Here is a 10,736-nt window from a genome sequence, read left to right as displayed (position 1 = left end):
ATTCAGGTTGTATTTATGTGAGTTGTATTAATTCATGTTTCGGATTTGGATTTGTTATTCAAAATCCGGGGCGTGACACCTTCACTCTTGGCCCAATGTAGAGACTCCAAACAATTCGGACTGGTTTTGGAGCTACGAATACAATAAGCACGTCACCTGCACCAAACTCATATTCACGGAGCCGCAGGCTTACTTTAAAAAAGCAGATGACTTGTATCGCACACCACCTTTGGATAATTTATTCATCAGCATCCCCGCGGGAGAGCTAGTCGACACGCGAACATTTAAGAACCGCGTAAAAAAGGCGATTGGAGGGATTCCACGACTGAGGTGCAGTCAAACCAATGGAACCCTACTGCAGGAAGTAGTTATTTGTTACAATAAAACTGCAACTAATGTGACTGATTGTCGAAAAAAAAAAACCTAATGTGACTGATTGTCGTTCAAAAGTAGGGACGCAGAATTGTCGGGGGAACATATCATATCCAACAGGAATAGCCTTGGGGCAGAGAAGTGTGGAAGCAGAAGCAGCCAGAAGGGGTCCAAGCTATATGGTATCCATCGTATTGTTGTTTAGTTTAGCCTTGGGGCTAATTATCTATAAATATGGTCCAAGCTATGTTAAATCTAAGCTAGCTTGATATGTATGTGGTAAACTGGGTTGGGGAGGCTTTGCTCTTTCCAATCCTGTTTTAATTACCCTAAATAAAAAAAGAAGCTTAGAAGTGTGTTTGTATGAAAACATTTGAATTGTACGTGCATTGAAATCTCTATCAGTGATTGTATTGTAGCTCATTAACACGTATAATAATGTTACTAGGCTACTGTGGTGAAAGTCTAGCTTGTTGCAAACATTTCTGTGGTTTTGGGAAAATACAATTATCTCCCAAACTGAGAACTACAATCGAGTGAGCTCGAGAGCCGTATAGAGTGCATAATTCTTGAGAAAAAAAAAAGAAAAAAAAAACCTGTGTTTTTAATTTCTTTCCCTGATCGATCACTATAATTAGCTACTTGTACAACACAAGACAGAAGAATATTCAACCTATACTGTCTGGGAGAAACGACATCCCTACTATGTATATCCATTGCAGTGTCAAAGAAGAAATTTTGGGGTAGAGCATGATGAACAATATACAACCCCATAATATCCACGAAAGAAGCGGTTGAAGCTATTACTTGACAGCAAACATAGGGAGACAAGCATTTGGTTATAAAGCTATCAATCTGCACGCGGCAACCAGAAACTAAAGCCAGAGTTCTCACGAATAAGTGGTGGTCGTTCAACGTTGGAAATGTCTATTTGTTCCATCGACTTTGATAAGTCATCAATTGAAAATGGAATGCTGCAGTATAAAATGATTATCAAAGGTTGGTGTCAGTTACTTAAGTAACAACAAAGAAAACTAACTGAAATAGGATAGGAGAAAGGCCAAGTCACAGCATGTAGCATATTCAAAGTGTTGTCATAAGGATGTTTCGTTTAGATAGCCCATCACTCCATTAATCACATTTGAGTTCTCAATTTGTATGCCAGGTTGAGCGTCATTCAAAACTAAACTTGCATTATGTTCATTTCCTTTGTAATAACCACCTTTTTGTTAAAGTGTAACAAAGAGTAGTGGGTTCCGGATTTTGAGCAACAAAGGAAAAAAGCTGGGTGCTGCTATAGTGAGGAGTGTCGGTGGAAGGAACTGCAGTTCTCACACTCTCTCTCTCTCGTCCGAAACCACCCAAAACAGAGCAAAACTTCTCCAAACTCTCTCTCACTCCACCGGCCACCAATCAAGACCAGAACACTTCCTATAGCTTCGCCTCGACCTTGCGCAGCTGCAGGTGGCAGCCTTGAACCGCGAAACGGCCACCAGCGGCGGCGGGAAGCTCCGCCCGGTTTGAGCTCGTTTTGGTTCCAAGCTTGATATCTCAAGCTACCGGTCACCAATCCTCACCAAACTTCATCCTCGAGCTCGCCTCAACCTCCTGAAACTCCCAGAAGTGTCCTTGCACGGCGGCGCTGCGCGTGGTGGCAGCTGGAAGCCAGCCCCTATCAAAATCGAAAAAAACGAGCGAATCGATCCGGATATCTCGAGCTACAGACCATCATTTCTTGTGATTCTTGAGCTGGTGAACTCAGATTGAAGTTCTGAACAACTTTCATGAAGGGATCGAAGCGAGAAGTTGAAGTTTTTACGTCGGAACTCAAGCTCACCGGATTCTGGAATTTTTCCGGCCACCGAAACTTTCGATCAAGATATCTCGAGCTGTAGAGCTTCGTTTTGAGTGATTCTTGAACCAGTGAGTTCGTCTTTAAGTTCTCAACAAGTCTCCTGAAAGAATCTAAGCGAAAGGAGGACATTTGTACGTTGATCGGAGCTTCGCCGGTTTCTGCAGTTTCTCACCGATTTCTGGAAAAAAATCCGGCCACCCTGACTGTGTTAGGTAATTTCGACCACTTCCGGTCATTTTCAGCTTACATGGTAGTTATGAAAGTTGTTAAGCATGATGAGAGGAAGAAGAGCAGCCTGGCCCCGACACCATTGGCGGTGGTCAGCGGCGGCTCTGCCACTAACTCCGGCGGCCCTTTTCCGGCCACCTCCGGGGGTCAAAAATATAGTTTCTGTGCATTTTTAGATTCTATATTTCAATACGATCATTTTGATATATTATACGCAATTTTTGGATATCGTATGATTAAGTTATGAATTTTTAAGTTTCGATCGATTTCGATCGTTAGATTTGTGATCTGTGAAGTTAGGACCGTCAGATGGACTTGTAGTTTTGATATGATGATCTTATGACTGTCCCAGTGGCTTTGTGTAGTCATGGGCGAAGATCCGACCGTTGGATCTTCGTAGAAATGCAAAACAGTGATTAGGGAGGCGATTCGTGAGAATCCGTCCGTCGGATTTTCGTATAAATTTGTGAAGATGTTAGTAAGGACGATTCCGGAAGATCCGACCGTTGGATCTTCGTGATGATTTTTGTAGGGTGATCCTAAAGGCGATCCGTGAGGATCCGACCGTTGGATCATCATTTAATTTCGATCCGACCGTTGGATTGTCGTTTGAGTATGTTTTTAAGTTGTTGGCTAAGTTAAGGTCATGTTTGATTAGGTGATTGACGGTCTTCCTTGGGTGAGCGGTTTCGGTGTGTATTGTGTTTAATTGAAGACGCAGCGGGAATATCGAGGTGAGTAAATCGCACATGGTTCATTCACGAACCGAAATTCGGTGATTTTATTTAATTGGGAAATTGTGGAAATTGTTTTATGAAAATAAATATTTGTTTTAAATTATATGGACTTGCTCAACTACGGTCCATAGGTAAGTAAAATGTATTTAAACTATAAAAATGAATTTCCTGATTTTAATGCATGTGAACTATAGTTGGTATTAGTGGTCATTCTTGTGTGGGTGACTACGTATATATATATTTACGTGGAATATATATTGGATGTGTGGTATTTGGTGAAGTGTGGAATTGATGCGATTGATTTACAATTCGAGCATTACTCTCTAGAAGATATAATTTATCTTATAGGTTGAGTTGAGTGTGATAAAGAGTAATTGAGTAAAGTGCTATAGTTGAGTCGTTGAGATGAGTTAAATGAGGAGTCGAGTGATTTGAGACAAATATTTTCGTAAGGGTGAACCTTAGCCAAGGTGACACTCTACGATTCAGTTAGAGCTCTAGTCTGTCTGCCTTTGTATTGCTTGGGGGATAACCTTGAGTTATCGTATGCCCTTGAGTACACTATACTGCTAGGGGGATAACCTTGAGTTATCGTATGCCCTTGAGTACACTATACTGCTAGGGGGATAACGTGAGTTATCGTATGCCTTGGAGTATAATATACTGCATGGGGGATTAAAATAAGAATCGTATGCCCATGAGTATACATTTGTGTATTAGAGAGAGAAAGTGTAGTTGTGTTGTGGTGGTCATTGTGAGATGTGAGTTGATTGATGCTTGAAGTGACGTTGTACACTTCAATTATTATGCAAAGAAAATACTTGAGTTGAATTTATGCTTGAGTTGATTTGGTTACTTTAAATCGTGCAATCCTTTCATTTACTCATACGAGCTTTGAAAAAAACTTACCGGGTTTGTATTGTTGCAATCCCGGTACACTATTCAAACGGTGTAGCGGGTAATCCTACAGGTCAGGAAAATCAGGAAGGTGATCGAGCTGCGTAGAGTAGCTGCATTTGTGTGAATCTGACTTTCTTTTGTGAGGTGTGTTATGCTCATTGAGCTACATTTATAATTTGGTGAGAGTGTGCTGTAATAAACAAATTTGAGATTTGGTTTATGTAATATCGAGCGATGTGAGGTGTGGTTGTTTTGAGAAAAAAATTCAGGTTGTATTTATGTGAGTTGTATTAATTCATATTTCGGATTTGAATTTGTTATTCAAAATCCGGGGCGTGACATCCTTCTTCACTAGAAATCTGCAACAATCTTTCTCCACCTGATCCCCTTCACGCTCTGTTGAAGGAACTTGAAAGGAATTGGACAAAGAATCGGACACACACGTTGTCTGATCCGAATATGTGGACTAGAAGCCTTGAGCATTTCAAGCGCACCCGTCTATGTATTCCCTCTGAAAGTCTAAATTCTTGTTCCGCCCTGATGAGTGACGCATCACAAGTTCAATTTTAACAGAAACAATGACATATGAATCTACCATATTGGCCAATGACTAAAATTATATAAGTACCATTTCTTTAAATACCGAGTACGGACTTCATACTTCACAGTTCACACAATAAAGCAATTCACATGATCCATTAATGTCAATTGCAGAAAATTGCAATGTATAAGGGTGTTTCGTTTCTTAAGTTGCAGACAATTAATATAAAACAAAACGAGAATCAAAACCCCCTTCATAGACGAGATGAATTCTACTACTTCCTCTTAGGTCTGACCTCAATGCCTTGAACAATAAGACCTCTCTTCCAATGACCATTGCCATTCGCCAAACAATGCATTTTGAACAGCCCATCTTCTACCCCTTCACAAAAAAACTCACCCAGCTCAATCTCCGACCACCCGGGTCCCTCCATCTGGTATCGATCTTCCCTCTGGTATTGGTCCCACTGGGATCGATCACACAGCTCCATCTCCGACCACCCGGATCTCTCCCTCTGGTATCGGTCCCACTGGGATCGATCACACAGCTCCATCTCTGACCACCCGGATCTCTCCCTCTGGTATCGATCCTCCCTCTGGTATCGGTCGTCATTGAACACTACTTTAGGCACTTCGGCGTCACAGGTCTCCCCTTTGGCACCGTCACTTTCTCCTTCGGTGTCTTTGCTCTCTCCTTCCGCATCTTCACTCAGTCCTTTAGAGTCATCGCTCTCTCCTTCCGCATCTTCACTCAGTCCTTTAAAGTCATCGCTATCTCCTTCCGCATCTTCACTCAGTCCTTTAGAGTCATCGCTCTCTCCTTCTGAGAAGTCCATCTCTCCTTCTGAGTCTTCTGAGTAGTCCATCTCTCCTTCTGAGTAGTCCATCTCTCCTTCGTTGGGAAAAAACACAATCTGTTTACTATGTTCTCCTCCCTCCAGACCTATAGTGACCTCCACAGGTAGATGTGCAAATCCATAAGCCTTTGGAGTAAACTTGAACGAAAGGTAAGCTACAGAGTCGATGGGGACAGCACGCGTGTTTCAAGTTTCCCATTGATTTCAAGCCAGCAAACATCAAGAAGCTCAGCCACCTCCTGAAACCTGTTCGCGTCGTTACACACACACATTACCTAACCCATAAGACTATTACGTCTATAACCAACGACCAACTATATATCATAATATATAACAAACAATCAAAACAAAATTTACAGACCTGGATTCAGGATGAGAAGTCCATGTCCAATACCGGGGAGTATCGCCCCAGATAATACCAAGCTCTCTTGCAGATATCATGTAACATTTTTTCCCACTCCGTTTGTCCAGTGAAAAGCTCTGCATGATTTCAAATTGCAATTAACAAAAACATTCAGTTAAAGCATATATGGTCTTAAAATTCCAAAGCCCAACTGGCTGAAATAACAGGATCATCATGATTTGGTCAATATTCTTAACGATTTTCATTAAGCATTTGATCCTTGACCATCGCCAATCCTCTTATAAGTATATGGTCATGCTTATTTCTCTAACGTCTTTTTTCTTGAATAGAAGAGACGATGAGGAAAGAGTATCAAAGTTTCTATTGACCAAAAAAAAAAAAAAAAGAGTATCAAAGTTTCATAATCCCTTGGACTTACCAATTTACCGTCGTCGATGAGGAAACGTTTGTTGCAGAGAGCGAGGTAAAGCTCCTTCTTGGATTTGGCGGCCAATAATCCAGATTCGCCGGACTCGGACAGGATCTCGGGTGTCTCAGGCGGAATGAACCTGTCCCAAACGGCGTCGGATTCCGCCGCTGACTTGAACATCTTAGAGAGCAACGACAGGCGGAAGGCATCTTCGGGAGTCGTCAACGATACGATGTTGGCTACGCAAACCTCCGGCAACTGCTGCAGATCCATCACTGTGCCTCTTTCTCCTTCACAATTTGTGGTCGTGTTTGTTTTCCTTCGTATCAGTAGTACTGGATCGGAAGACAAAAATTAAATTATACTATATATAAAGGGAGAATAACACTGTTTTACTGTTCCTAAGAAGAGGCGGAAAAGCCCTTTTTGTCCTCACTGTTCCAGGACAATATCAAGTTGGTGGAAAAGTCATTTCTGTCCTTGATCGGGGTTGGGATCAAAACCGAAAGAAGAGAGCAGAGAGAGGAGGAATAGAAGAGACGAAATCAGAAGGTCTGTGAGTTGTGGAAAGAAGAGAGAAGAAAGAAAAGACCATCAAGATGAACAAAAGCGAAAGAAGAGAGGAATAGAAGAGACGAAAGCAGAAGATCTATGAGCTCTGGAAAGAAGAGAGAAGAAAGAAAAGGTCGGTTGCAAGGTATTGGATTTGTGGTTTGAATCGTTCTGTGGTGTTTGTTGTTGGATTTTTTCTTCTTTTCTTAGATGTTTTTGAGGGGGATGATACTTTTGTTGGGGGTTTTCTCGGTTGATTGAATTGGGGTTTTCATGGTTGATTGAATTTGATTCCAAGTTGTAGGGTCTATTCCTTTCGATTTGATGTAAGGTTTTTGATTTTGATGGTAGATTGTTGGGGTAGGAGAAGGAAGTGGAGAGGTTGAAGAATTTGGTCGAAGAGGTTGCTGGGCTTTGGAAGAGGTGTGTGTTTGATTTGGGTATATGTTTGGTAAAATCTCCCTTCATTGCCGTTGCTCTTATGAATATTGTATATTAGACAGAAGATGGGTTAGAGACAGTAAGTGTTCATTTTAAAGGGTTGTTTATATAGAAACTGGAGTACTACTACTTCGCACATACAAAATTGAGGATGTAGCCAAAAAACCTCCACTTAATGCAAGTAGGTGCTTGACTGAATTGCATTGAACGATCATTTGTGATTTTGGCTGTTAGAGAAGAGCAGCGGGATTTAGAGGTGAGTAAATCTCACATGGTTTATTTACGAACCAAATTGTATTATTTTACATTTAATCGCCAAGTTGTGAAAATTGTTTTACGGAAATAAATATTTGTTTTAAACTTATTGCTTCCTCGTGACTAAACCAAAAATTTCTTTCTTAAACAATGTCTCAAGTATTTGAAATACTCAATTGACTATGAAAATAAAAAGAATAAAAAAATTTATTTTTGTCAAAAAAGGAAAGGAAAAAAAAACTGAAAAGATTGAAAATAGGAAAGAAAAAAAAAAAAAAAACCTGCCCATATTCAAAACGGGTAAATGGGTGGGTATGGGTTTACCCGTTTAGATATGGGTTGGGTAAATACCCATACCCGCGAATTATTTGATGGGTATTACCCACAAACTATTATTGGGTGGGTATTACCCAGTGAGTATTACCCAATGGGTGTAAATGCCAACTCTTCGACTTGGTCTCAGGCAATATAATTCGTATAATTAGCATTAAGCATCAATTCCATAGATCATGAATCAATGACGGGATTATATGTATCCTTCATTGTAAAAATTGTACCTTTCTCTTTTCTGCCTTTTCTTTCCTTCCCGTCTGTTATGATCCCCGGGATCGTAGCCAAGGAACGACATCGCAAAGGAAAGGAATTTAAAGAAAGCTAAATAAAGTAAGAAGATAAAAACTTATTTTTCATTGATAGGTTTCTTACAATGCGGCTATGAACTTATATAACAGAACAGTTAACGATCCTTAAAGATCCGTATGCATAACAACCCGACCCAATACCCCACACAATTATCAGGCCCAAATAGATATAAACCATACAAGCCCAATCTCACTAATTGTGATCCTAACACCGTCTCCCTCTTCTTCTTCTTTTCTTTTCTTCTGTTTCTTCCTTTCTCCCATTTTCTTTCTTCATCTGAATTTCTTCTTGTCTCCTCATCGATAGCCACGTCTCCTCTCTTTTCTCTGTGTCGGCAAAACCCAGAACCATCCGCCTCTTTCTAATTTTCTCTGTAAATCATGGGAAATATCAAGGGCAATACCGGAAGTTCGAAAATTTGTTTGGTCAAAGAGCAGCGCTTCGCATTGACGCATTGTATAGAGTTTCTTTCCTTCCTTGACTGCCTCACTCTCTCCTCTCTACCACGACGACTCTGACTGCCGGCCGCCGTTCTCTCTCACCTCTCTCTTCTTCTATTGTCGGCCAGACTCATCGCCTGTACGATTAATCTGTTCTCTCGGTTTTTTTTTTTTTTTTTTTTTTTTTCATTTTAAATCAAGTTGAATCGTTTATGAAGACGAACATCTAGTATAGCCGTAGTTCAAATCATTTAGAATTTTAGATTATCGTTTGATGGGAGTCCAAATTGGTGTGATAGTTTGATATTTGATGGGTGTTCTGGTTTTGGTGGTTTGGGGCTTCTCTCTTTCAGAATTGATTTAGGGTTTTCATAAACCATTTGGGGCTTTCTGATTTAATAGTTTAGCTTTAGAGCTTTCTGATCTCATAGTTAGGGTTTACTGATCTCAACTTATTAGCTTTCTGATAGTTTGATTTTGATGGGTGTTCTGGTTTTGCTGGTTTGGGGCTTCTCTCTTTCAGAATTGATTTAGGGTTTTCATAAACCATTTGGGGCTTTCTGATTTAATAGTTTAGCTTTAGAGCTTTCTGATCTCATAGTTAGGGTTTACTGATCTCAACTTATTAGCTTTCTGATTTAGTTGGGGAGTTTGTTTCATTTCATTTTTTTTTCCCAGTTTGAGCTTCCACACCCCGCACTGAGTCAATCTCCACTGCGTACTCGCTGCAATTATGTCTGGACTAACATCATTCAGTGAGCAATTTATCCGTCAACTTGATGTGATCAAAGGTCCGGTCAGACAGCAGGGCAGACAGCCGCGCATACCCCGCAACATAATCCCTGCACTTATGGCTGCAGTGATAGTGGCAGTGATACTGGCATTAGTCATTGAGCTATTTGGCCTTTTACCTGGTGTGGGCAGATATCCGGGCGGACATGCGTTCACAAATCCGGTCGGACGTCAATTCAAATATTCGGGCAGATATCAGTCCAACCATTGGTTCAGAAATGCGGGCGGACAGCGGGGCAGACAGTGGGGCATAATTTCGAGTATTACAATATGTAATCGCAGTATTGTATTTGCTCGTAGGCCATAGCCCATGAATGGTTGGACTATGGCCTACGAGCAAATACAATATTGCGATTACATATTGTAATACTCGAAATTATGCCCCACTGTCTGCCCCGCTGTCCGCCCGCATTTCTGAACCAATGGTTGGACTGATATCTGCCCGAATATTTGAATTGACGTCTGACCGGATTTGTGAACGCATGTCCGCCCGGATATCTGCCCACACGGATAGCGGAGTGGACTGCGGGGCAGACGCCGGAGACGCTGGAATGATAAGTACCTGCAATTTGTACTCCAAGTTCCCAGAACTGTGAATCCACGCTCAACACTTAACCAGAGATTCACCATTCATGGGCTATGACCTACGAGCAAATACAATACTGCGATTACATATTGTAATACTCGAAATTATGCAGCTGCTGATCTTCGCAAAAAGGTGAGTTTATTTTTTTTCCTATTAATTGATGCATTTTTTTAACTAATTAATTTCTTCCATTTTTTGTTATTAGCTGCGGCGAACCGATCTCCCAGATGAACTCCTTCAGTCTTGGCCCAATGTAGTGACTCCAAACAATCCGAATGCAGTTTGGTCCTTCTGGAAATACCAATACAACAAGCACGGCAGCTGCGCCTACTGGAGATTCCAAAGACTGGAGGCTTACTTTAGAAAAGCAGATGACTTGTATCGCAGTGATAACGTACAACATTTGTATGATTCATTCACCAGCAATCGCCAAGTCTCTGCTATCAGATATATGAATGACGAAAAAAATTATGGAGGGAAATTTCCAGGACTGCGGTGCAATGGAACGGGATTCCTGATGGAAGTGATTATCTGTTACACAAAAAAAGCAACTAAAATGATTGATTGCCCTAAACGGGGGAATTGTACGAGGCTAATTGAATATCCAATGTAAACAGCCCCTTAGTTCAGCCTTGTATTGCAGTAAGGGAGAGGATCTTCTGCTAAGCTGAGTTTTTAGTGGAATATGTTACTAGACTACTGTGGTGAAAGTCTGGCTTGTTGCAAACATTTCTGTGGTATTGGGAAATACAAATATCTCCCAGAC

General features: G+C 41.0%; 2 long non-coding RNA genes and 1 pseudogene across 2 annotated transcripts; 2 read left to right on the top strand and 1 right to left on the bottom strand.

Annotated features, from left to right (window-relative positions):
- Positions 1 to 2,330: 2,330 nt before the first annotated feature.
- LOC133723958 (uncharacterized) lies at positions 2,331 to 4,356 on the top strand. The gene is made up of 3 exons (XR_009853363.1): positions 2,331 to 2,439; positions 3,114 to 3,189; positions 4,148 to 4,356. It is a non-coding gene; the product is annotated as an uncharacterized LOC133723958 (long non-coding RNA).
- Positions 4,357 to 4,727: 371 nt separating this feature from the next.
- On the bottom strand, positions 4,728 to 6,677 carry LOC133723553 (F-box protein At2g02240-like; annotated as a pseudogene).
- A 3,077-nt stretch (positions 6,678 to 9,754) lies between these two features.
- Positions 9,755 to 10,599, top strand: LOC133723554 (uncharacterized). Its single transcript, XR_009853109.1, has 2 exons — positions 9,755 to 10,102; positions 10,176 to 10,599. It is a non-coding gene; the product is annotated as an uncharacterized LOC133723554 (long non-coding RNA).
- The last annotated feature ends 137 nt before the right edge of the window (positions 10,600 to 10,736 follow it).

The sequence above is a fragment of the Rosa rugosa genome, chromosome 7 (assembly GCF_958449725.1).
Source record: "Rosa rugosa chromosome 7, drRosRugo1.1, whole genome shotgun sequence".
Taxonomy (NCBI): Eukaryota; Viridiplantae; Streptophyta; class Magnoliopsida; order Rosales; family Rosaceae; genus Rosa; species Rosa rugosa.
Note: the sequence above shows the minus strand (reverse complement) of the source record. Positions and strands in the feature narration are given on the sequence as shown.